Here is a 22,196-nt window from a genome sequence, read left to right on the forward strand (position 1 = left end):
TTCACATTCACGAATCAAGCAGCAGTTTCTCTCACAATCTGTAAATATACCATATTAGCATATATATATATATATATATATATATATATATATATATAAAAACATGTTTTGGGTTGACTACTTGATAGATGCTGTATGGTCTTTGTCTTCTGAGAGCCAGGTCATAAAGACATTATGGGGTAGGCCTATTGTATTGTCACAGCAGGACAGAGCAGAGCCTGAGCCACAACCACAGCATGGCCTGGAGCAGATCACTGTGACACCAGCCACATGCCACTCTGATGTCCTGATACAGACAGGCCTTATTATAGACGCTGTGGAGATGAGAGACGAAGGTCTACTAGTATCAGACCACTGCTACACCACACTAGTACAACCACCCACAGTCCTACCCACAGTCCTACCCACAGCTTAATCAGACCCAGTGCTACTGTACAGTACTATTATACCACATATCAGACCCATTGCTACTGTACAGTACTATTATACCACATATCAGACCCAGTGCTACTGTACAGTAATAGTATACCACATATCAGACCCAGTGCTACTGTACAGTACTATTATACCACATATCAGACCCAGTGCTACTGTACAGTACTATTATACCACATATCAGACCCATTGCTACTGTACAGTACTATTATACCACATATCAGACCCAGTGCTACTGTACAGTAATAGTATACCACATATCAGACCCAGTGCTACTGTACAGTACTATTATACCACATATCAGACCCATTGCTACTGTACAGTACTATTATACCACATATCAGACCCAGTGCTACTGTACAGTAATAGTATACCACATATCAGACCCAGTGCTACTGTACAGTACTATTATACCACATATCAGACCCAGTGCTACTGTACAGTAATAGTATACCACATATCAGACCCAGTGCTACTGTACAGTAATAGTATACCACATATCAGCCCATTGATACAGCCCAGTGTTCCCACAAGCCACACGCCTACCCCAACACATCCGCCCACTTGCTGCAACCGTTCCATAACCTTGACGCTTTATTTTAGCTTCATATGTAAAAGCTTGTCTTATTCTTCTACATTTATTTTATTATTCTTCTATATTAGGCTTGGTAATAAGTATGTCCTTATGCAGAAGCAGTCATAAGCAGTCATCCCCGTTTAGGTCCTAGTCTCAGACAGCATTGATTAAAAAAAGAAAGGACATTCTACTTTAAAATGAAATAGCCAGTCCTTTTATGACTCACTACACTCTTAGGAAAAAAAGGTGCCACTCGAAGAGTTCTTCAGCTGTCCCCATAAGAGGACCCTTTTTAGATGCAAGTAGAACCCTTCATTCCCCTTCCATGTCGCACCCTTTCTGCAGCCCTTTCTCTTTACCTAGAACCGAAAAGGGTTCCACCTGGAACCAAAACTGTTCTCCTATGGGGACAGCTGAAGAACGCTTTTGGAACCTTTTTTTCTAAGTCTGTACTCTCTTATACGACAACCTGTTATGTAGTGATGGTTGTCTGCTCTGCAAAGTACGAACACAAATCCATTTTTGTCAGTAACACCTAGGATTATGTATAGATCATGTTTAAAACGAGCAGGTTGAAATGACTTTTGAAATTATATTTGTGTTGCAAAGATCTCAAAGCAGGTATTCATAGTCTGCATCTCAAATGGCACCCCATTCCATATACAGTGCACTCATTTTGACCAAGGCCCATAGGGCTCCAGTCACGAGTAGTGCACTATATAGGGAATAGAGTGTCATTTGGGACTCAGCATTACTGGGTGATACAACATGGAAGGTTAGCAGGGATAGAAAGCGGTATGCTACAAAAGAACAAACTGGCCTTAAATCTGTGGGCCTTAAATCAGGCGTGATAAGAGAACAATGGCCACACTGTCTAAAATAACGTATTCACTGAGTGCAGGAAATACTGTATCACAAACAGCCAATTTTGGAGAAAATGTTGTGTTAAAAAAGGACATGTAAGGACAGGTAATATTATGCTATACAGTTTCAGGCCATGCCTGTGAGTGACCTAGATAGAAACTAATCCAGGGAATGGAATACAGGGACAGGGGGGAACTCCCTGATATGTGAGAAACATACACACATAGACATCCTACAATTCACTAGAGTGGATGATGTCATAGACCTGCATTTTTAGTCAGGTTGCTAAGACGCCAATTTCCACTCTAATGAATTATACAATCGCTAATCTCTATGCTTCAACCTTGTTTCTACAGAAATGTCCAGTGGCTCACCCGTCACATCTTTACCACCACTGCCCTGATGCAACTAATCCAGAGAATGAACGTGAATACAAGACTGTGTTAGTCTGCTGAGCTAACGCAAGTCTTCCCTTAGAGAGAAACGTCCACTCACCTTTCACATCTTCACCACCACCACAGCCTGTAGTGTAGGACTGTAGTCTGGACTCATCTTTCATGTGCTGGGCTTGACTGAGGCTCGGTCAGTAATCTCTCCGCAGAGACAAGTCAATTCAACTGATCTCTCAGTCTGACTTCTCTGCTCTGTCCAGTTCTGTTCTGTTCTGTTGGAGCAGAGGACCCGCAGACCGCTGGGCCTTGGGGCTTTCTTAAAGCTCTCCTGCTCTGCTCACAAACAGACCACAATGAATGCTGTGATTCCCTCCTTCTTTACCCCATCTTTCTGTTCTCCCTCCTGGCTGTCATTTTCTCTCTCTGGTGGTTATTTATTTACACACCAGACTGTGAGATTAGTCGCTTGGCACAGTAGACAAAGCAAAGAGCTCTTCTCTGTGTAGCTCTCCAGGCAGTTAGCTCCTTTCTCTGTTGTGTTGTTCTGGTGCTGAAAGAGGAAGGAGTAAAAAGAGGAAGCCTTAAAATGTCACTCCCCAAATTCCTCCCTGGTTCCTTCCCCTGTACCTCCTCCTGCCTGACTTCCAGCTGGCCTAGAGAGCTGAATAACAGTAGCTCTGAGAGGACCACCTGTCTGTATATCTGTCTCTCTCTCTCTCTCTGCATGCCTGTCTGTATATCTGTCTGTCTGTCTCTCTCTCTCTGCATGCCTGTCTGTATATCTGTCTGTCTGTCTGTCTCTCTCTGCATGCCTGTCTGTCCATCTGTCTGTCTGGGAGCAGTAGTAGGTACATAACAGTAGTATGGTGGTAGGGATATAGCTTCTATACACAGAGAGAGAGAGAAGCAGGGAGCTAGCTTCTATACACACACACACACACACAGAGAAAGAGGGAGCTAGCTTCTATACTAGAGGTCGACCAATTCATCGGAATGGCCGATTTCAAGTTTTCATAACAATTGGAAATCTGTATTTTTAGACACCAATTTGGCCGATTGTTTTTTCTTTTTTCTTTATTTAACTAGGCAAGTCAATTAATAACACATTCTTATTTTCAATGACGGCCTAGGAACGGTGGGTTAACTGCCTGTTCAGGGGCAGAACGACAGATTTTTACCTTGTCAGCTCGGGGATTCAATCTTGCAACCTTACAATTAACTAGTCCAACGCTCTAACCACCTACCTTACATTGCACTCCACGAAGGAGACTGCCTGTTACGCGAATGCAGTAAGCCAAGGTAAGTTGCTAGCTAGCATTAAATTTATCTTATTAAAAAACAATTTCCGATTGTTATGAAAACTTGAAAATCGGCCCTAATTAAATCGGCCATTACGATTAATCGGTCGACCTCTAGTTTGTAACTCTTTGCCTATCCAAGATAGTGTACATTTGGTCCGATTGCACTTGCTACGGCTTCCACTAGATGTCAACAGTCTTTAGAACCTTGTTTCAGGCTTGAGAGCTGTTTCAATCAGGTGTCTGGCAGAAGGCCATGAGCTGGTCACGCGCGTGGCCATGAGAGCGACCTGCGTTCCATTGCATTTCTAAAGACAAAGGAATTGTCCAGTTGGAACATTTTTGAAGATTTATGTTAAAAACATCCTAAAGATTGATTCTATACATTGTTTGACATGTTTCTACGAACTGTAACGGAACTTTTTGACTTTTCGTCTGGTGCTCGCGCCTCATGAATTTGGATTTGTGAAGTAAACGTGCAAACAAAAAGGACATAAATTATGGACTTTATCGAACAAAACAAACATTTATTGTGGAACTGGGATTCCTGGGAGTGCATTCTGATGAAGATCATCAAAGGTAAGTGAATATTTATAATGCTATTTCTGACTTGTGTTGACTCCACAACATGGCGGGTATCTGTATGGCTTGTTTTGGTGCCTGAGCGCTGTACTCATATTATTGCATGGTGTGCTTTTTCCGTAAAGCTTTTATGAAATTGGACACAGCGGTTGCATTAAGGAGAAGTTTATCTATAATTCCATGCATAACACTTGTATCTTTTATCAATGTTTATTATGAGTATTTCTGTAAATTGATGTGGCTCTCTGCAAAATCACCGGATGTTTTGGAAGCAAAACATTACTGAACATAACGCGCCAATGTAAACTGAGATTTTTGGATATAAATATGAACTTTATCGAACAAAACGTACATGTATTGTGTAACATGAAGTCCTATGAGTGTCATCTGATGAAGATCAAAGGTTAGTGATTCATTTTCTCTCTCTTTCTGCTTTTTGTGACTCCTCTCTTTGGCTGGAAAATGGCTGTGTAACCGATGTGAAATGGCTTGCTAGTTAGCGGGGTGCGCGCTAATAGCGTTTCAAACGCTCTGAGACTTGGAGTAGTTGTTCCCCTTGCTCTGCAAGGGCTGCAGCTTTTGTGGAGCGATGGGTAACGCTGCTTTGAGGGTGGCTGTTGTCGATGTGTTCCTGGTTCGAGCCCAGGTAAGAGCGAGGAGAGGGACGGAAGCTATACTGTTACACTGGCAATACTAAAGTGCCTATAAGAACATCCAATAGTCAAAGGTATATGAAATACAAATCGTATAGAGAGAAATAGTCCTATAATTCCTATAATAACTACAACCTAAAACTTCTTACCTGGGAATATTGAAGACTCATGTTAAAAGGAACCACCAGCTTTCATATGTTCTCATGTTCTGAGCAAGGGACTTAAACGTTAGCTTTCTTACATGGCACATATTGCACTTTTACTTTCTTCTCCAACACTGTTTTTGCATTATTTAAACCAAATTGAACATGTTTCATTATTTATTTGAGGCTAAATAGATTTTATTGATGTATTATATTAAGTTAAAATAACTGTTCATTCAGTATTGTTGCAATTGTCATTATTACAAATACAAAACTTTTATTTTTTAAATTGCCTGATTAATCAGTATCGGCTTTTTTGGTCCTCCAATAATCAGTATTGGCGTTGAAAAATCATAATCGGTCGACCTCTATATACACACACAGAGAAAGAGAGAGGGAGTTAGCATCTATACACACAGAACGAAGCAGGAAGCTAGCTTTTATATACACAGAGAGAGAGAGAGAATCAGGGAGCAAGCTTCTATACACAAAGAGAGGGAGAGAGAGAGAAACAGGGAGCAAGCTTCTATACACAGAGAGAGAGAGAGAAGCAGGGAGCTAGCTTCTATGCACAAAGAGAGGGAGAGAAACAGGGAGCAAGCTTCTATACACAGAGAGAGAGAGAGAGAGAGAGAGAGAAGCAGGGAGCAAGCTTCTATACAGAGAGAGAGAGAGAGAGAAACAGGGAGCAAGCTTCTATACACACAGAGAGAGAGAGAGAGAAGCAGGGAGCTAGCTTCTATGCACAAAGAGAGGGAGAGAAACAGGGAGCAAGCTTCTATACACAGAGAGAGAGAGAGAGAGAGAGAGAGAGAGAGAAGCAGGGAGCAAGCTTCTATACACAGAGAGAGAAGCAGGGAGCAAGCTTCTATACACAGAGAGAGAGAGAGAGAGAGAAGCAGGGAGCTAGCTTCTATACACACAGAGAGAGAAGCAGGGAGCTAGCTTCTATACACAGAGAGAGAGAGAAGCAGGGAGCTAGCTTCTATACACAGAGAGAGGGCGAGAGAGAGAGAGAGAGAGAGAAGTAGGGAGCAAGCTTCTATACACAGAGAGAGAGAGAGAGAGAGAAGCAGGGAGCAAGCTTCTATACACAGAGAGAGAAGCAGGGAGCAAGATTCTATACACAGAGAGAGAGAGAGAAGCAGGGAGCTAGCTTCTATACACACAGAGAGAGAAGCAGGGAGCTAGCTTCTATACACAGAGAGAGAGAGAAGCAGGGAGCTAGCTTCTATACACACAGAGAGAGAGAGAAGCAGGGAGCAAGCTTCTATACACACAGAGAGAGAAGCAGGGAGCTAGCTTCTATACACAGAGAGAGAGAGAGAAGCAGGGAGCTAGCTTCTATACACAGAGAGAGGGCGAGAGAGAGAGAGAAGCAGGGAGCTAGCTTCTATACACAGAGAGAGAGAGAAGCAGGGAGCTAGCTTCTATACACAGAGAGAGAGAGAAGCAGGGAGCTAGCTTCTATACACAGAGAGAGGGCGAGAGAGAGAGAAGCAGGGAGCTAGCTTCTATACACAGAGAGAGGGAGAGAGAGAGAAGCAGGGAGCTAGCTTCTATACACAGAGAGAGAGAAGCAGGGAGCAAGCTTCTATACACACAGAGAGAGAAGCAGGGAGCTAGCTTCTATACACAGAGAGAGAGAGAAGCAGGGAGCTAGCTTCTATACACAGAGAGAGGGCGAGAGAGAGAGAAGCAGGGAGCTAGCTTCTATACACAGAGAGAGGGAGAGAGAGAGAAGCAGGGAGCTAGCTTCTATACACATTTAGAAATCGGTCGATTATTCGGTATAGTCTTTTTGTGGTCCTCCAATAATCGGTATCGGTGTTGAAAAATCATAATCGGTCAACCTCTAGCCTATACACTCTTGGAGAGTAGTAGATGAACTAGCTCTAGACACAGAAATACACAGGGAGCTCGCTTTTATACAGAGAGATAGGGTGTAGGGTGAGCTAGCCTACTGTAGTCTCCCTCAGACCAATAGGCAGCGCATCCAGAGGCATCTGTCTCTGCTGCAGGGAGCAGCTCAAAACAATCACATTCCTTCTGCTTTCAGCACATATACAATGAGAGCACTGAGCTCTCCCTCCCTCCCTCTCCCATCTAAACCATCCCAGCAGCAGAAACAGTAGCAGTCGGATCTCAGCAACTTGCCTAGCACTATAGAGGGAATAGGGAGCCATTAGGGACACAAACCATATTAGATAATAACCACTTTTGTCAAAAGTAGTGCACTATGTAGGGAATAGGGTGCATTTGGTACACAACCATACAGTTGGAGTTGTTCTCAGCCAGCAGCAGAAGAAGCAGCAGGCTAGGCTATAGGGTCCATTGTTTTTTCCTGCCCAGTGATTACAAGACCCTGTGACAGAATCTCTGCAGATCCCTTTCCCTCTTCCCCCACACCCCCTCTCTCCCTTCCTCCCTCTGCCTCTCTCGTGCCATAGCCCCCTCCTTCTCTCCCTCTGTAGCCCTCTCCCTCTCTTCTCAGCAGCTGAATGATAGCAGCTGAACGGTGACATCAAAAGGGAGCATGCCAAGACAAACGCTTCAGGCTCCTCCCCTCTCTCTCCCTCTTTGCTCTGTGTGTGCTGGCTAGTTGCTACACTAAGCCTGCAGCAGCCTTCCCTCCTCGCTCTGTGTGTGTGCTGGCTAGTTGATACACTAAGCCTGCAGCAGCCTTCCCTCCTCTCTCTCCCTCTTTGCTCTGTGTGTGTGCTGGCTAGTTGCTACACTAAGCCTGCAGCAGCCTTCCCTCCTCGCTCTGTGTGTGTGCTGGCTAGTTGATACACTAAGCCTGCAGCAGCCTTCCCTCCTCTCTCTCCCTCTTTGCTCTGTGTGTGTGCTGGCTAGTTGCTACACTAAGCCTGCAGCAGCCTTCCCTCCTCTCTCTCCCTCTTTGCTCTGTGTGTGTGCTGGCTAGTTGCTACACTAAACCTGCAGCAGCCTTCCCTCCTCCATCTCTCTGTATGTTCACTAGTCGAAACGCTAGTCCTGCGGCAGTCCTCCCCTCCCCTCACCTCCCCTCCCTCCACATACACTCACCCGGCAGCCCCCTCCCAGTTCCTCCCACTCGCTTCGCCACAGAAAGAGGATCTGTCTTTAAAAAACAGTGTGTTCACCAGACAGCAGCTTTGTGCACTAATGCACTCTGACAAGTCCGTGGAGAAGGGTTGAATGGCAGATATAACGGTGGGTGTGAAAAGGAGATTCTTAAGCCAAGGTTTACACAGAATTGTAACCTCACACAGAAAGGTGAATCCGTTTCAGCATGAAAGGGGTTTTTCAAACACTGTACAGTGTGTAACCCTCACTCATATAATAAAAATACCAACATGTGATTGACAGATGATACATGGAAAGAAAAGGAAAAACAACAGAAAGTGATTTTGTTCTTCTATGATGGCGCCCTATGGCGCCCTATTCCCTGTCATGCATTGCACTATGAAGGGAATAGGGAGCCATTAGGGACACAGTACCATATCAGATAATAACCACAGTCAGATCTGATTCTTAATTCTGATTGATCCAGTGAGGAGTGATGCATGTCTACAGTAATTCTCACTTAAGAACCCTGTCATACTTCCCTTAATGTCAGCATGATGTCAGTATAGATTTGTGTGTGAGGGGTTCTAGTTATGCTTTGGAGCGGGAGGGGAGCCCCAAATGATTTTTGAGACCCAGACATACTTTCTATGTATGGTATCTCACCCACTCTCTCTCTCTTTCTCCACTAAGTGGCTTAACGGACTCCTGCAGTGCTGGGCTATGTCCACCGTCTGGATCGCAGCCTCTCAGACTCCACTGACACAATCCCAGACGCTCAGTAACTAACACGTCTAGTCACCTCTCATCTACAGTAAATTAAAGCTGCACCATAGAGGCCCCACATCCACACCCTAGCTGGCCAGGACATGGGCATTGGTAAAGGCTTTAGCATCTTGTCCAAGCCAGACTGGCCCAATGGGCAGGAGCCCAACTGCTGTTTCTGTAGCGTGAAGCATGTACTGTACAAGTACCACCCCTTGGATAGAAAGCTAGTCTAGAGACAGGGCCTTACCTCCAACCCATCTCCTTAATGCAGAGATGCATTTTTAGAGTCTTTGGTAACTCGACCCGGGACCAAACTCCCAACCTTCCTATCACAGGACGGAAACCACAGGGCCACTGAGTTGGTGTGTGAATAACCTATAAGATGTTACTAACCTCCTGTAAATATATACAGTAAAATCCCTATTCTAAATGCTGCAACATTTAGAAGGCGTTGTGAATACTAGTTGTCTGGTTGGATTCTCATTCCTCTCTAATGTCCCGTCATCATCAGACCGTCCTCTGCAGGACGTTGTTTAATCTGCTACCTCAAGCTGCAGCCTTAGATTCACACAAAACATCCATTCTGTTTAATCTGCCTGCAGGGATTTACTCCACAACACGTACAGGGATGGAATTGAAGGATTTTGGGGACTGACCAGCTTTGCCAGTAGAAAGTGATTTTCACTAGCACAGGTAGCATATGCGTGTCCAAAATATGTGATATTTGAAAAGACAAAATCTCCCTGGCAGGCTAATTTTGCAAATGTTCTACTAGCCCGGTCTTAAAAGTACTAGCCATAGGCTAGTTTAATTTCTATCTGTGCATTCACATCAGCCCTAACGCACACCACCACTGCCCTGTAACCACAGGGTTAGGAAGATCTACCCTGATGGCAAAAATGTCCATTTGTGATATTACATTTAGTTTTTTCATCATCCGAGTGACTCACCACTGTGTAAATATTTCAGGATGAAGAAGTGAATATAGGCCTACTGCTGTTTGCCTGACTAATGCATAGCAAATTATGTTATCCGTAGACAGACATTTTCACAGAGCAGAAGACTCCACTTAGTCTCTCTCTCTCTTTCCTCTAGGGGAGTCACAACTCCTGGTGTGGGGCTCAAATAACACCACATTCCCCATCTCATGCACTACATTCTACCAAAGCCCCAGCGCACTACGTAGCCATACAGTAAAGATACTGTATAGTTTCTATACTGTCTGTACATCATAGGTCTGACAGAGCAGTCAGCTGGGAGGTGGGCTGCAGATGACAGTCTGAGTGACCTAATGTGGGATGTGTACTGTAGGTCTACAGTGCTCTCTCTAAGTGTGTTTAAATATAGACGCTGGTTTATGTTTCCAGCTACATCTGTTGCTGTGGGCATGTCATCATCCAGTAATCTAGATCACAACACTGTAAGAAAGACAGCAAGGCCGTCGGTTTCTCCTATTTGTCACTGGGAGTGATATGTCGGTGTCATCAAAAGGAAGAATGACAGCAGAGAGACTTGAATAACAGTAGGTGGGCTACATTTGCTAAAGAGTAGAGATAGCTAACCATGTACAAGTTATGGTAGAAATCAGGACACCCCCCTCATTTGTAAAAAAAAAAACAACAATGCATCAATTTGGCAAGACACAGATATTTCACCTTAACCACAATCTTTTAAACTAACTTTGTCTGTCTCCTGAAAAGCGATATACTGTAAAAAGCCAAAACAACTAGCCATACATTTGAACTCTCCACTCCCCACCCAGTGCCTTGGGGTCGTACCCTGACCCAGGTCAAGGTTGTGGAATGGGGATACATAGAGAGCACATCAAGCATATAGAATATCCAACATATGGTCATCAGTCACATTAGTGGACAGAATTGGTGTATTGTACAGGCTACAGGAAATACACAGGGAACACATATGCAAGACCATATTCTACAGTACTTGGGTCATGCATGGCTGAACACTAATTGAGTATTTGGATTCCCGTATTATTTAAAATCGGCCCTAGTTTACAGAGCTGGAGGACTGTTCTATAGTCCAATGTAGAGGCTGAAAATACGTCAACACAGCTGACCCCAAGTTTAAAGTACATGGATGCTCATGTTAAAGAGTCATTGGAAGGTACAGCTGATAGCCAAGAGTAACTCAAGCATGGTGGCCATTCATATTTCACCGTAGAGAAAAGGCCTTGGCTCTCAGTCGACCCATTGATCATCATTCATACAGCAGACATACTGTAGCAGACCGGCACAGCACCAAAGCGGAGTCCCCAATGGCACCCTATTCCCTATATAATGCACTACTTTGACCAGAGCCCAAAAGCCCTGGTCAAAAGTAGTGCACTATACTGTAAGTGCAACGGACACAGACCTGGAATAAGAGCTTTACCAAAACAATCTGGGACTTTTATTTTTGCACTTCAAAAATGTGTATGACTATAGCATTTTACTGAAATACTTTTTAGAGATAAAACTCCAAAAGCCAGTGTCCTCTCTCCAGTTATGGTGAAGAAATGACAATAAAAGAGGAATTGAGTCTTATTAAAGCTAAGAGACAAGGATACACCAGCCATTCCTGTTTAGTGAGATAATTATTTTTTTTAAATGTATTAAAAAAAAGAGATTGTTTGTACTTTAACCTCTACGGGATTGGTGTCCCTATACCAGGACGGTTGAGCTAACGTGCGCGAATGTGAATAGCATGACGTTATAAGTAACAGCAAACTTTCCAGGATATAGACATGTCTTATATGGGCAGAATTTACAGTAGCTACTACAGTGAAAAATACCATTCTATTGTTTGAGGAGAGTGCACAACAACAAAACAATTCTATCACCGCAACTGATTTGATACATTCACCTCTGAAGGTAAATAATGTACTTAGATCTTGCTCTGATTTGTCATCCTGAGGGTCCCAGAGATAAAATGTAGCACAGTTTTGTTTGATAAAATTCCTTTTTAGATTCAAATTTAGGAACTGGGTTCTACAGTTTGAATCCCTGCTGTCTCTGGCTCCCCACCCACTCTGCCCGGCCATCTAGATGTGTAAAAGTTAGTGTACAAGCTAATGATCCATCATGTATGACATTCCTGGGAGAGTGTAAACTTACAAAAATGATATGGTAATACGTAATATGTTCTCTATAGTCATGTACTTGAAAATGTATCAATTGACCAATTCGGCACATTTGATACAAAATATTGTCCAGTATTGCAATGCTTCACTGGATCAATCAAACTTTGCACACACACTGCTGTCATTTAGTGGCCAAAATTGAAGGAAGGCTGTGTACATTTGCAAATACTATGCCAAATCATATGTGAAGAATGCAACAAAGATGCAGAATATTCTGGCCAAGTGCATAAAGTTCCCTCAGCGCTCACAAGCAACTAGAGGTTGACATCGGCATGGCCAATTAATTAGGGCCGATTTCAAGTTTTCATAAGAATCTGCATTTTTGGATGCCGATTACATTTCACTCCACGAGGAGACTGTGTGGCAGGCTGACCACCTGTTACGAGAGTGCAGCAAGGAGCCAAGGTAAGTTGCTAGCTAGCATTAAACTTGTCTTATAAAAACAATCAGTCTTAACATAATCACTTGTTAACTACACATGGTTTATGATATTACTAGTTTAACTAGCTTGTCCTGCAAATAATCAATGCGGTGCCTGTTAATTTATCATCGAATCACAGCCTACTTCGCCAAATGGGTGATGATTTAACAAGCGCCTTCGCGGAAAAAAAATCACTTTCGTTGCATCAATGTACCTAACCATGAACATCAATGCCTTTCTTAAAATCAATACACAAGTATATTTTTTTAAACCTGCATATTTAGTTAAAAGAAATTCATGTTAGCTGGCAATATTAACTTGGGAAATTGCGCCACTTCTCTTGCTTTCAGTGCAAGCAGAGTCAGGGTATATGCAGCCGTTTGGGTCATCTAGCTCGTTGCAAACTGTGTGAAGACCATTTCTTCCTAACAAAGACAGTAATTAATTTGCCAGAATTTTACATCAATGTTATGTCATAATTTAAGGTTGTGCAATGTAACAGCAACATTTAGACTTATGGATGCCACCCATTCGATAAAATATGGAACGGTTCTGTATTTCACTGAAAGAATAAACGTTTTGTTTTCAAAATTATTGTTTTGACCATATTAATGACCTAAGGCTCATATTTCTGTGAGTTTATTAAATTAGAATTAAGTCTTTGATTTGATAGAGCAGTCTGACTGAGCGGTGGTAGGCAGCAGCAGGCTCGTAAGCATTCATTCAAACAGTACTTTCCTGCGTTTGCCAGCAGCTCTTCACAATGCTTGAAGCACAGCGCTGTTTATGACTTCAAGCCTATCAACTCCCAGGATTAGGCTGGCAATACTATAGTGCCTATAAGAACATCCAATTGTCAAAGATATATGAAATACAAATACAAAAGAGAGAAATAGTCCTATAATAACTACAACCTAAAACTTTTCTCATGTTCTGAGCAAGGAATTTAAACGTTAGCTTTTTTTAAATGGTACATATTGCACTTTTACTTTCTTCTCCACCACTGTGTTTTTGCATTATTTAAACCAAATTGCACGTTTAATTATTTATTTGAGACTAAATTGATTTTTATTTATGTATTATATTTAGTTAAAATAAAAAAAAAGTGTTCATTCAGTATTGCTGTAATTGTCCTTATTACAAAATATATATATATATATATATATATATATATATATATATATATATATATATATATATATATATATGCAACTCGTTCACTTCTGATGCTCACAGGCAAAGTGTATTGGAAGAGATTTCTGAATGTTCTTCGCCCAACATACACCCCTCCAACCAGACATGCTTTATCTACTAATTTGCTGGATGCAGAGATCAAGTGAAGGTCAAGCAAATCATAGAGAAAGCAGACTGTATTGCAATCAGCTCTAATGGGTTGTCGAATGTTCATGGGCAAGGAATAATTAACTATATCATCTCCACCCCTCAACCAGTATTCTACAACAGCACAGACAAGAGACAACAGACACACCATTCTCTACATTGCAGATGAGCTGAAGGCAGTCAATGACCTTGGACCACAGAAGGTATTTGCACTGGTGACATACAATGCTTGGTCTAAAGAGTCCTACCCTCACATCACACCCATTGCCAGTGCAGCTCATGCGCTGAATCTGCTCCTCAAGGACATCATGGCACTGAAAACAATGGATTCACTACAAGAGAGCCAAGGAAATGGTTAGGTATGTGAAGGGTCATCAAGTTAAGCAGCAATCTACCTCACCAAGAAAAGTGAGAAGAATAAGAGCACCACATTGAAGCTGTACAGCAACACCTGTTGGGGTGTTGTTGTCATCATGTTTGACAGTCTCCTGGAGGGGAAGGAGTCTCTCCAAGAAATGGCCATATCACAGTCTGCCGATATGGATAGCCCCATCAAGAGGATCCTCCTGGATGATGTATTTGTGGGAGAGGGTGGTAAGCAGCCTGAAACCTATAGCTGTAGCCATTGCACTGATTAAGGGAGACAATGCCATCCTGTCTGATGTTCAGACTCTGCTTGCAGATGCAAGAGAAGAAATCTGTACTGCCCTGCCCACTTCACTGTTGCTCCAAGTAGAGGAAACTGCAGTTCTGAAATACATCAAAAAGCGTGAAGACTTCTGCCTGAAGCCCATACACGCCGCAGCATACATGTTGGACCCCAAGTATGCTGGCAAGAGCATCCTGTCTGGTGCAGAGATCAACAAGGCCTATGATGTAATCACTACTGTGTCTCGCCACCTTGGCGTGGATGAGGGCAAGGTTCTTGGCAGTCTGGCGAAGTACACTTCCAAGCAAGGGCTTTGGGATGGAGATGCAATATGGCAGTCATGCCAACATATCTCATCAGCCACCTGGTGGAAGGGGCTTTGTGGATCTGAGGCTCTTTCCACTGTTTCCTCCATCATCTTCCAAGTTCCACCAACATCAGCCACCTCAGAGCGCAACTGGTCCTTGTTTGGGAACACACACACCAAAGCACGCAACAGGCTGACCAATACAAGGGTTGAAAAATTGGTGGCCATCTGGGCAAATTTGAGGCTTTTGAGCCTGACAATGAGCCATCCTCAACAATGTTGGAAAGTAACAGTGAAGATGAGGCCTCAGAGTCTGATGTTCTAGAGGAGGACATTGAGGAGGTCCAGGGAGAAGACATGGAAGCCTGAGAGGAAGACAACCAAAGCTTTAGTTTCTAGACTATAATTTTATGTATGTTGAAAACATTTTTGGGGAATCATTCAATGTTCCCTTTCTTTTGTTGTTCAGTAAAATCATCCGATGTGAAGAGTCAACTAATTTAATTAAAGTTCAATTTGTAACTAAATAGTTTTTTTTTTATTTCTATTGGAAGAATTTAATCATTTGCAATTATGTCTACTTATGATAAGGTAAAAGGTTTATGTTTCTGTCTCCATATGATATGGTAAATATATCCAATGCAAAAAACATCTACATTTTAAAATGGTATTCATATTCATTTGCATCTATTTCCGTTAATTCCCACAGAAAGTTTCCACCTCTGAATATTCCCAAAATATGCTATCCTACTCAGCATCAAAACACAGTACTCAGCACAATAGCAGCTCATTAGGATACATACACCTATGTATGTGGCATATTAAAAAGAGGCTACCGCCTGCACACACACCGCAAGCATCCATAAACACACATACCTTGCACTGCAGATCTCAAAAAGGCCCCCACAAACACACACTCCTGTCAAGCCAGGCTGCAATCTGCTGCTAACTACTGTCACTCACATAGGCCCTGTCAGCATCCCAAATGACACCCTATTCCCTATATAGTGGACTACTTTTGACCAGGGCCCATAGGAGGCCCACTTTGTCTCAAATGATAAACAATATGTTGTATAGCTCTGGCCACAGGTAGTTTAATACATAGTGAATAGGGTGCCATTTGAAATAGCCCACACTGTAGTCCTGACTCGAGTTTATTGATTCATGTGGGATAAAAGAGGCTAGATGCAAATCAGCCTCAACACATTCAAATGGAAAAGACTCATCTCTCCTCTCCATACACAAAGAAACATTCTGGTATACAACACAGGCACAGTCATAGACAGATAGATAGTGAACCTGGTGCTCAGTGTCTCTGTCTATATGAATTCAGAACGCTAATAAAGGCCATGTCTGTGTCCAAAATGGCATCTAATTCCATAGTGCACTACTATTGACCAGGGCTCTACTCAAAATAATTGCACTATGTAGTGGATACGGTACCTTTTGGGATGCGAACATAGTCCATTATCTCAGAGCCAGGGGTCAGGAGGAGCACAAAGTACCTCACTAACCAGCCAGCTATGACGCTACAGGAAATTAAAATCACTCTCTCGGAAACAGCCTATTAAATGCTGCTTTTCACTGAGACTCACCCAATCAGACCAATGCTAGTTTCCCTAGGCATACTGGTTGCCTCCCACATTAACAATGTTCTGACATACATAAAACTGTTGCCCTAGGTCTGGGATTTCTAAGACTACACCAATGCTGAATGCATGGCCAACATAGGCGCAAAATCGCTCCAAGGTGGTCAGATGACGAGGTTAAATGCTGCTTTTCACTGAGACTCACCCAATCAGACCAATGCTGAACCACTGTAGATACTGATTCTGAGAACTGCCATTCATAATGTTATGCATTGCAGGACTATTCTACTGTGGATGATCACAAACCTACATCAGAAAACTATTGTTACATCTCATTAATGGGAACGTTATGCCTGTGCCTTCCTGTTTGGAGACTAGAGAAAGAGGACTGTGATGTGTTGATACTAATAGTGGTAAGGGTCAAATACAGTTAGGAAGAATGAGTCCTACTGGCTGCCCTCAGAGTGTTTAAGACTCAATCTAATAACATTCCAACAAATCACATCAAGTCAAACCATATGTTTTAGTGTATTGTAAACCAATCAACTCACTTCACAGTAAAATGAACACAGCTGACAAGGGGAACAATGCTATTCTTCCCAGTTTGTAGTGGTAAAATTTAGGGATGCACCGATATGACACTTTTGGCCAATACCGATATCCGATATTTTCCTTGCAAAAAACCCAATACAATTTTAGCGGAATTTTAAGCACTCTAGTACAGTTAAATAGTTGAAACAGACACACAAAATGTTATTTTGTTGGCATTTACATATGTCCCCATTACCAGTAAAACATAATCAATATATATTTATTTCACTTACTTGCTGTGTTGGTTCGTTCATTTGTTCAGTCTCAACCAGGATTTCATCATACATGTCAAGCAGTGAAGTTTCAGCTCTGTCTGTCCGTGGCCTCTCTTCCTCGGTGCGCACTGTCACTGTGTCTGTTTCCATCTTGTCCAGCTGTGTCTGTAACATTTCACGTAAACCCTGTTTCTTGTCTGCATCGAAGTAGCGGTTATTGTACCTAGCATCGAGCATGGTGGCGACACAGTAAAGCGGCTCAGAGAGAATTCCACCGATTCACTTGTTCACAGCCTCGAGTGCTTTGCAAGTTTTAACCCCACGGTCTGTCGTCAGTTTTGTTGAGCAGGCGTTTCAATGCTATGACAGAGGGTATCACGTCTGCTGCAGGCGCAGTTGATTAGTTTATTTCTCCAGTCAGTTGTTCAAATGGCGCTAGGAGTGTGTTAATGTTTCCAAGTTTCAAACATGTCCTTAAATGTCATTGAAATGGCAGCAGCCGTATGAGAGGGCAATTAATTCCATTATCTTGGAGTTAATGGATTTCGCCTTTGAGTTGTCTCGCTGAAATTCTCTTACTCTCTCAGATGACTGCTGGACTTGAACTTGTTTAGTTGTTGGAAGTGTGCTCTTAGCATTTTTCTGCTTTTGTTCTGTGTAGCACTGTATTTTTCGTGGCATCTACCTACGTTATATAGGTACGCATGTCATCTACCTACGTTATATAGGTATGCACGTCATCTACCTACATTATATAGGTACGCACGTCATCTACCTACATTATATAGGTACGCACGTCATCTACCTACGTTATATAGGTACGCACGTCATCTACCTACGTTATATAGGTACGCACGTCATCTACCTACGTTATATAGGTACGCACGTCATCTACCTACATTATATAGGTACGCACGTCATCTACCTACTATAGGTACGCACGTCATCTACCTACGTTATATAGGTACGCACGTCATCCAAATCAAATCAAATTTCAAATCAAATTTTATTTGTCACATACCCATGGTTAGCAGATGTTAATGCGAGTGTAGCGAAATGCTTGTGCTTCTAGTTCCGACAATGCAGTAATAACAAGTAATCTAACTAACAATTCCAAAACTACTGTCTTGTACACAGTGTAAGGGGATAAAGAATATGTACATAAGGATATATGAATGAGTGATGGTACAGAGCAGCATAGGCAAGATACAGTAGATGGTATCGAGTACAGTATATACATATGAGATGAGTATGTAAACAAAGTGGCATAGTTAAAGTGGCTAGTGATACATGTATTACATAAGAATAGAGTCGATCATATAGAGTACAGTATATACGTATGCATATGAGAAGAATAATGTAGGGTAAGTAACATTATATAAGGTAGCATTGTTTAAAGTGGCTAGTGATATATTTACATCATTTCCCATCAATTTCCATTATTAAAGTGGCTGGAGTTGAGTCAGTGTCAGTGTGTTGGCAGCAGCCACTCAATGTTAGTGGTGGCTGTTTAACAGTCTGATGGCCTTGAGATAGAAGCTGTTTTTCAGTCTCTCGGTCCCAGCTTTGATGCACCTGTACTGACCTCGCCTTCTGGATGATAGCGGGGTGAACAGGCAGTGGCTCGGGTGGTTGATGTCCTTGATGATCTTTATGGCCTTCCTGTGACATCGGGTGGTGTAGGTGTCCTGGAGGGCAGGTAGTTTGCCCCCGGTGATGCGTTGTGCAGACCTCACTACCCTCTGGAGAGCCTTACGGTTGAGGGCAGAGCAGTTGCCGTACCAGGCGGTGATACAGCCCGACAGGATGCTCTCGATTGTGCATCTGTAGAAGTTTGTGAGTACTTTTGGTGACAAGCCGAATTTCTTCAGCCTCCTGAGGTTGAAGAGGCGCTGCTGCGCCTTCTTCACAATGCTGTCTGTGTGAGTGGACCAATTCAGTTTGTCTGTGATGCGTATGCTGAGGAACTTAAAACTTGCTACCCTCTCCACTACTGTTCCATCGATGTGGATAGGGAGGTGTTCCCTCTGCTGTTTCCTGAAGTCCACAATCATCTCCTTAGTTTTGTTGACGTTGAGTGTGAGGTTATTTTCCTGACACCACACTCCGAGGGCCCTCACCTCCTCCCTGTAGGCCGTCTCGTCGTTGTTGGTAATCAAGCCTACCACTGTTGTGTCGTCCGCAAACTTGATGATTGAGTTGGAGGCGTGCGTGGCCACGCAGTCGTGGGTGAACAGGGAGTACAGGAGAGGGCTCAGAACGCACCCTTGTGGGGCCCCAGTGTTGAGGATCAGCGGGGAGGAGATGTTGTTGCCTACCCTCACCACCTGGGGGCGGCCCAACAGGAAGTCCAGTACCCAGTTGCACAGGGCGGGGTCGAGACCCAGGGTCTCGAGCTTGATGACGAGCTTGGAGGGTACTATGGTGTTGAATGCCGAGCTGTAGTCGATGAACAGCATTCTCACATAGGTATTCCTCTTGTCCAGATGGGTTAGGGCAGTGTGCAGTGTGGTTGAGATTGCATCGTCTGTGGACCTATTTGGGCGGTAAGCAAATTGGAGTGGGTCTAGGGTGTCAGGTAGGGTGGAGGTGATATGGTCCTTGACTAGTCTCTCAAAGCACTTCATGATGACGGAAGTGAGTGCTACGGGGCGGTAGTCGTTTAGCTCAGTTACCTTAGCTTTCTTGGGAACAGGAACAATGGTGGCCCTCTTGAAGCATGTGGGAACAGCAGACTGGTATAGGGATTGATTGAATTTGTCCGTAAACACACCGGCCAGCTGGTCTGCGCATGCTCTGAGGGCACGGCTGGGGATGCCGTCTGGGCCTGCAGCCTTGCGACGGTTAACACGTTTAAATGTCTTACTCACCTCGGCTGCAGTGAAGGAGAGACCGCATGTTTTCGTTGCAGGCCGTGTCAGTGGCACTGTATTGTCCTCAAAGCGGGCAAAAAAGTTATTTAGTCTGCCTGGGAGCAGGACATCCTGGTCCGTGACTGGGCTGGATTTCTTCCTGTAGTCCGTGATTGATTGTAGACCCTGCCACATGACTCTTGTGTCTGAGCCGTTGAATTGAGATTCTACTTTGTCTCTGTACTGACGCTTAGCTTGTTTGATAGCCTTGCGGAGGGAATAGCTGCACTGTTTGTATTCGGTCATGTTACCAGACACCTTGCCCTGATTAAAAGCAGTGGTTCGCGCTTTCAGTTTCACGCGAATGCTGCCATCAATCCACGGTTTCTGGTTAGGGAATGTTTTAATCGTTGCTATGGGAACGACATCTTCAACACATGTTCTAATGAACTCGCACACCGAATCAGCGTATTCGTCAATGTTGTTGTCTGACGCAATACGAAACATGTCCCAGTCCACGTGATGGAAGCAGTCTTGGAGTGTGGAGTCAGCTTGGTCGGACCAGCGTTGGACAGACCTCAGCGTGGGAGCCTCTTGTTTTAGTTTCTGTCTGTAGGCAGGGATCAACAAAATGGAGTCGTGGTCAGCTTTTCCGAAAGGGGGGCGGGGCAGGGCCTTATATGCGTCGCGGAAGTTAGAGTAACAATGATCCAAGATCTTTCCACCCCTGGTTGCGCAATCGATATGCTGATAAAATTTAGGGAGTCTTGTTTTCAGATTAGCTTTGTTAAAATCCCCAGCTACAATGAATGCAGCCTCCGGATAAATGGTTTCCAGTTTGCAAAGAGTCAAATAAAGTTAATTCAGAGCCATCGATGTGTCTGCTTGGGGGGGGGATATATACGGCTGTGATTATAATCGAAGAGAATTCTCTTGGTAGATAATGCGGTCTACATTTGATTGTGAGGAATTCTAAATCAGGTGAACAGAAGGATATATATAGGTACGCACGTCATCTACCTACATTAAATAGGTACGCACGTCAGCTTTGACATCGGCGTTAAACTAGACATCGGGCCGATTCCGATATTGCCACCATGCTTCACCATAGGGATTTTGCCAGGTTTCCTCCAGATGTGACGCTTGGCATTTAGGCCAAAGGGATCAATCTTGGTTTCATCAGACCAGAGAATCTTGTTTCTCATGGTCTGAGCGTCCTTAGGCGCCTTTTGGCAAACTCCAAGCGGGCTGTCATGTGCCTTTTACTGAAGAGTGGCTTCCGTCTGGCTACACTACCATAAAGGCCTGATTGGTGGAGTGCTGCAGAGATGGTTGTCCTTCTGGAATGTTCTCCCATCTCCACAGAGGAACTCTATCATTTCTTGGTCACCTCCCTGACCAAGGCCCTTCTCCCCTGATTGCTCAGTTTGGCCGGGCGACCAGCTCTAGGAAGAGTCTTGGTGGTTCCAAACTTCTTCCATTTAAGAATGATGGGGGCCACTGGGGGGGACGGGGGTTGAACTAGGATTCCAAACAAGATTCCAGACTCTCTCTCTCTCTCTATTCTACAAACCCACAGCATTCACAGTCACAATGCACTATTGTCTATTAATCTCCCATAAAGCAGCATGGAATTACAGCAAAGACTCATACTAATGACATTATTAATACAGCACAGCACAATTATGTATTAGTACACAGCATTACATTATAAAACTACAGTAATAGTGTAATATTAATAGTGTAGTAGTAGTAGTAGTAGTGACAGCAGACCATGCTTAGCTTCAGACCATGCCTAAGGGTTGCATGTCTGACTGAAGGTTGCAGTCAGGTCTTATTAACGGTGGGCGCTGACTACAGCGAACAGCCTGTGTCATGGCTGCTGATGTCTGTCTGATCTTACGCATGCAGGGCTGCTTACTCTGAGCAAGACCAGGGCTGTGGGCAGCTCCCCTACACACTGACCTGAGATCAGTTGTTAGCTGTGTTCAGTGCCCTAATAGTGCACACTGTAATATATTAACAGATCTGGGAACCGCTGTTCGCTGTAGTCAGCTCCCACCGTTAATAAGACCTGACTGCAACCCTCAGTCAGACATGCAACCCTTAGGCAGTAGGAACAGCATCAAACACAGTCTACCCAGTAGTCAAACATTCACGGCATCCAAAGTAGTCTTCTACAACCCAACATAACCCAGCACTGCAACAAACTTAAACACATCTCACTAAGAAAGGCAATCAACATTGTAGAACACTACTGGACATCTATAATGTTGGATGCAGGATAGGGGAGGTACCTAGACATCCAACCCTGTGACAATACAATGCCAAA

General features: G+C 43.5%; 1 protein-coding gene across 2 annotated transcripts in view; it reads right to left on the minus strand.

Moving 5' to 3' along the window:
- LOC110507668 (tripartite motif-containing protein 3) overlaps positions 1–22,196 on the minus strand; it is a 42,777-nt gene that overhangs the window by 19,618 nt on the left and 963 nt on the right. The window contains exon 1 of one of the 2 annotated variants that reach the window (XM_021587799.3): positions 2,372–2,835. The exons of the other annotated variant lie outside the window; for it this stretch is intronic. The gene's annotated coding sequence lies outside the window, so the exon portion shown is untranslated. Of the gene's footprint in view, positions 1–2,371; positions 2,836–22,196 lie in introns of those variants that run through there. 2 annotated transcript variants of the gene reach the window in all.

The sequence above is a fragment of the Oncorhynchus mykiss genome, chromosome 27, assembly GCF_057628025.1.
Source record: "Oncorhynchus mykiss isolate SJ-2025 chromosome 27, ASM5762802v1, whole genome shotgun sequence".
In the NCBI taxonomy this organism is placed as follows: Eukaryota; Metazoa; Chordata; class Actinopteri; order Salmoniformes; family Salmonidae; genus Oncorhynchus; species Oncorhynchus mykiss.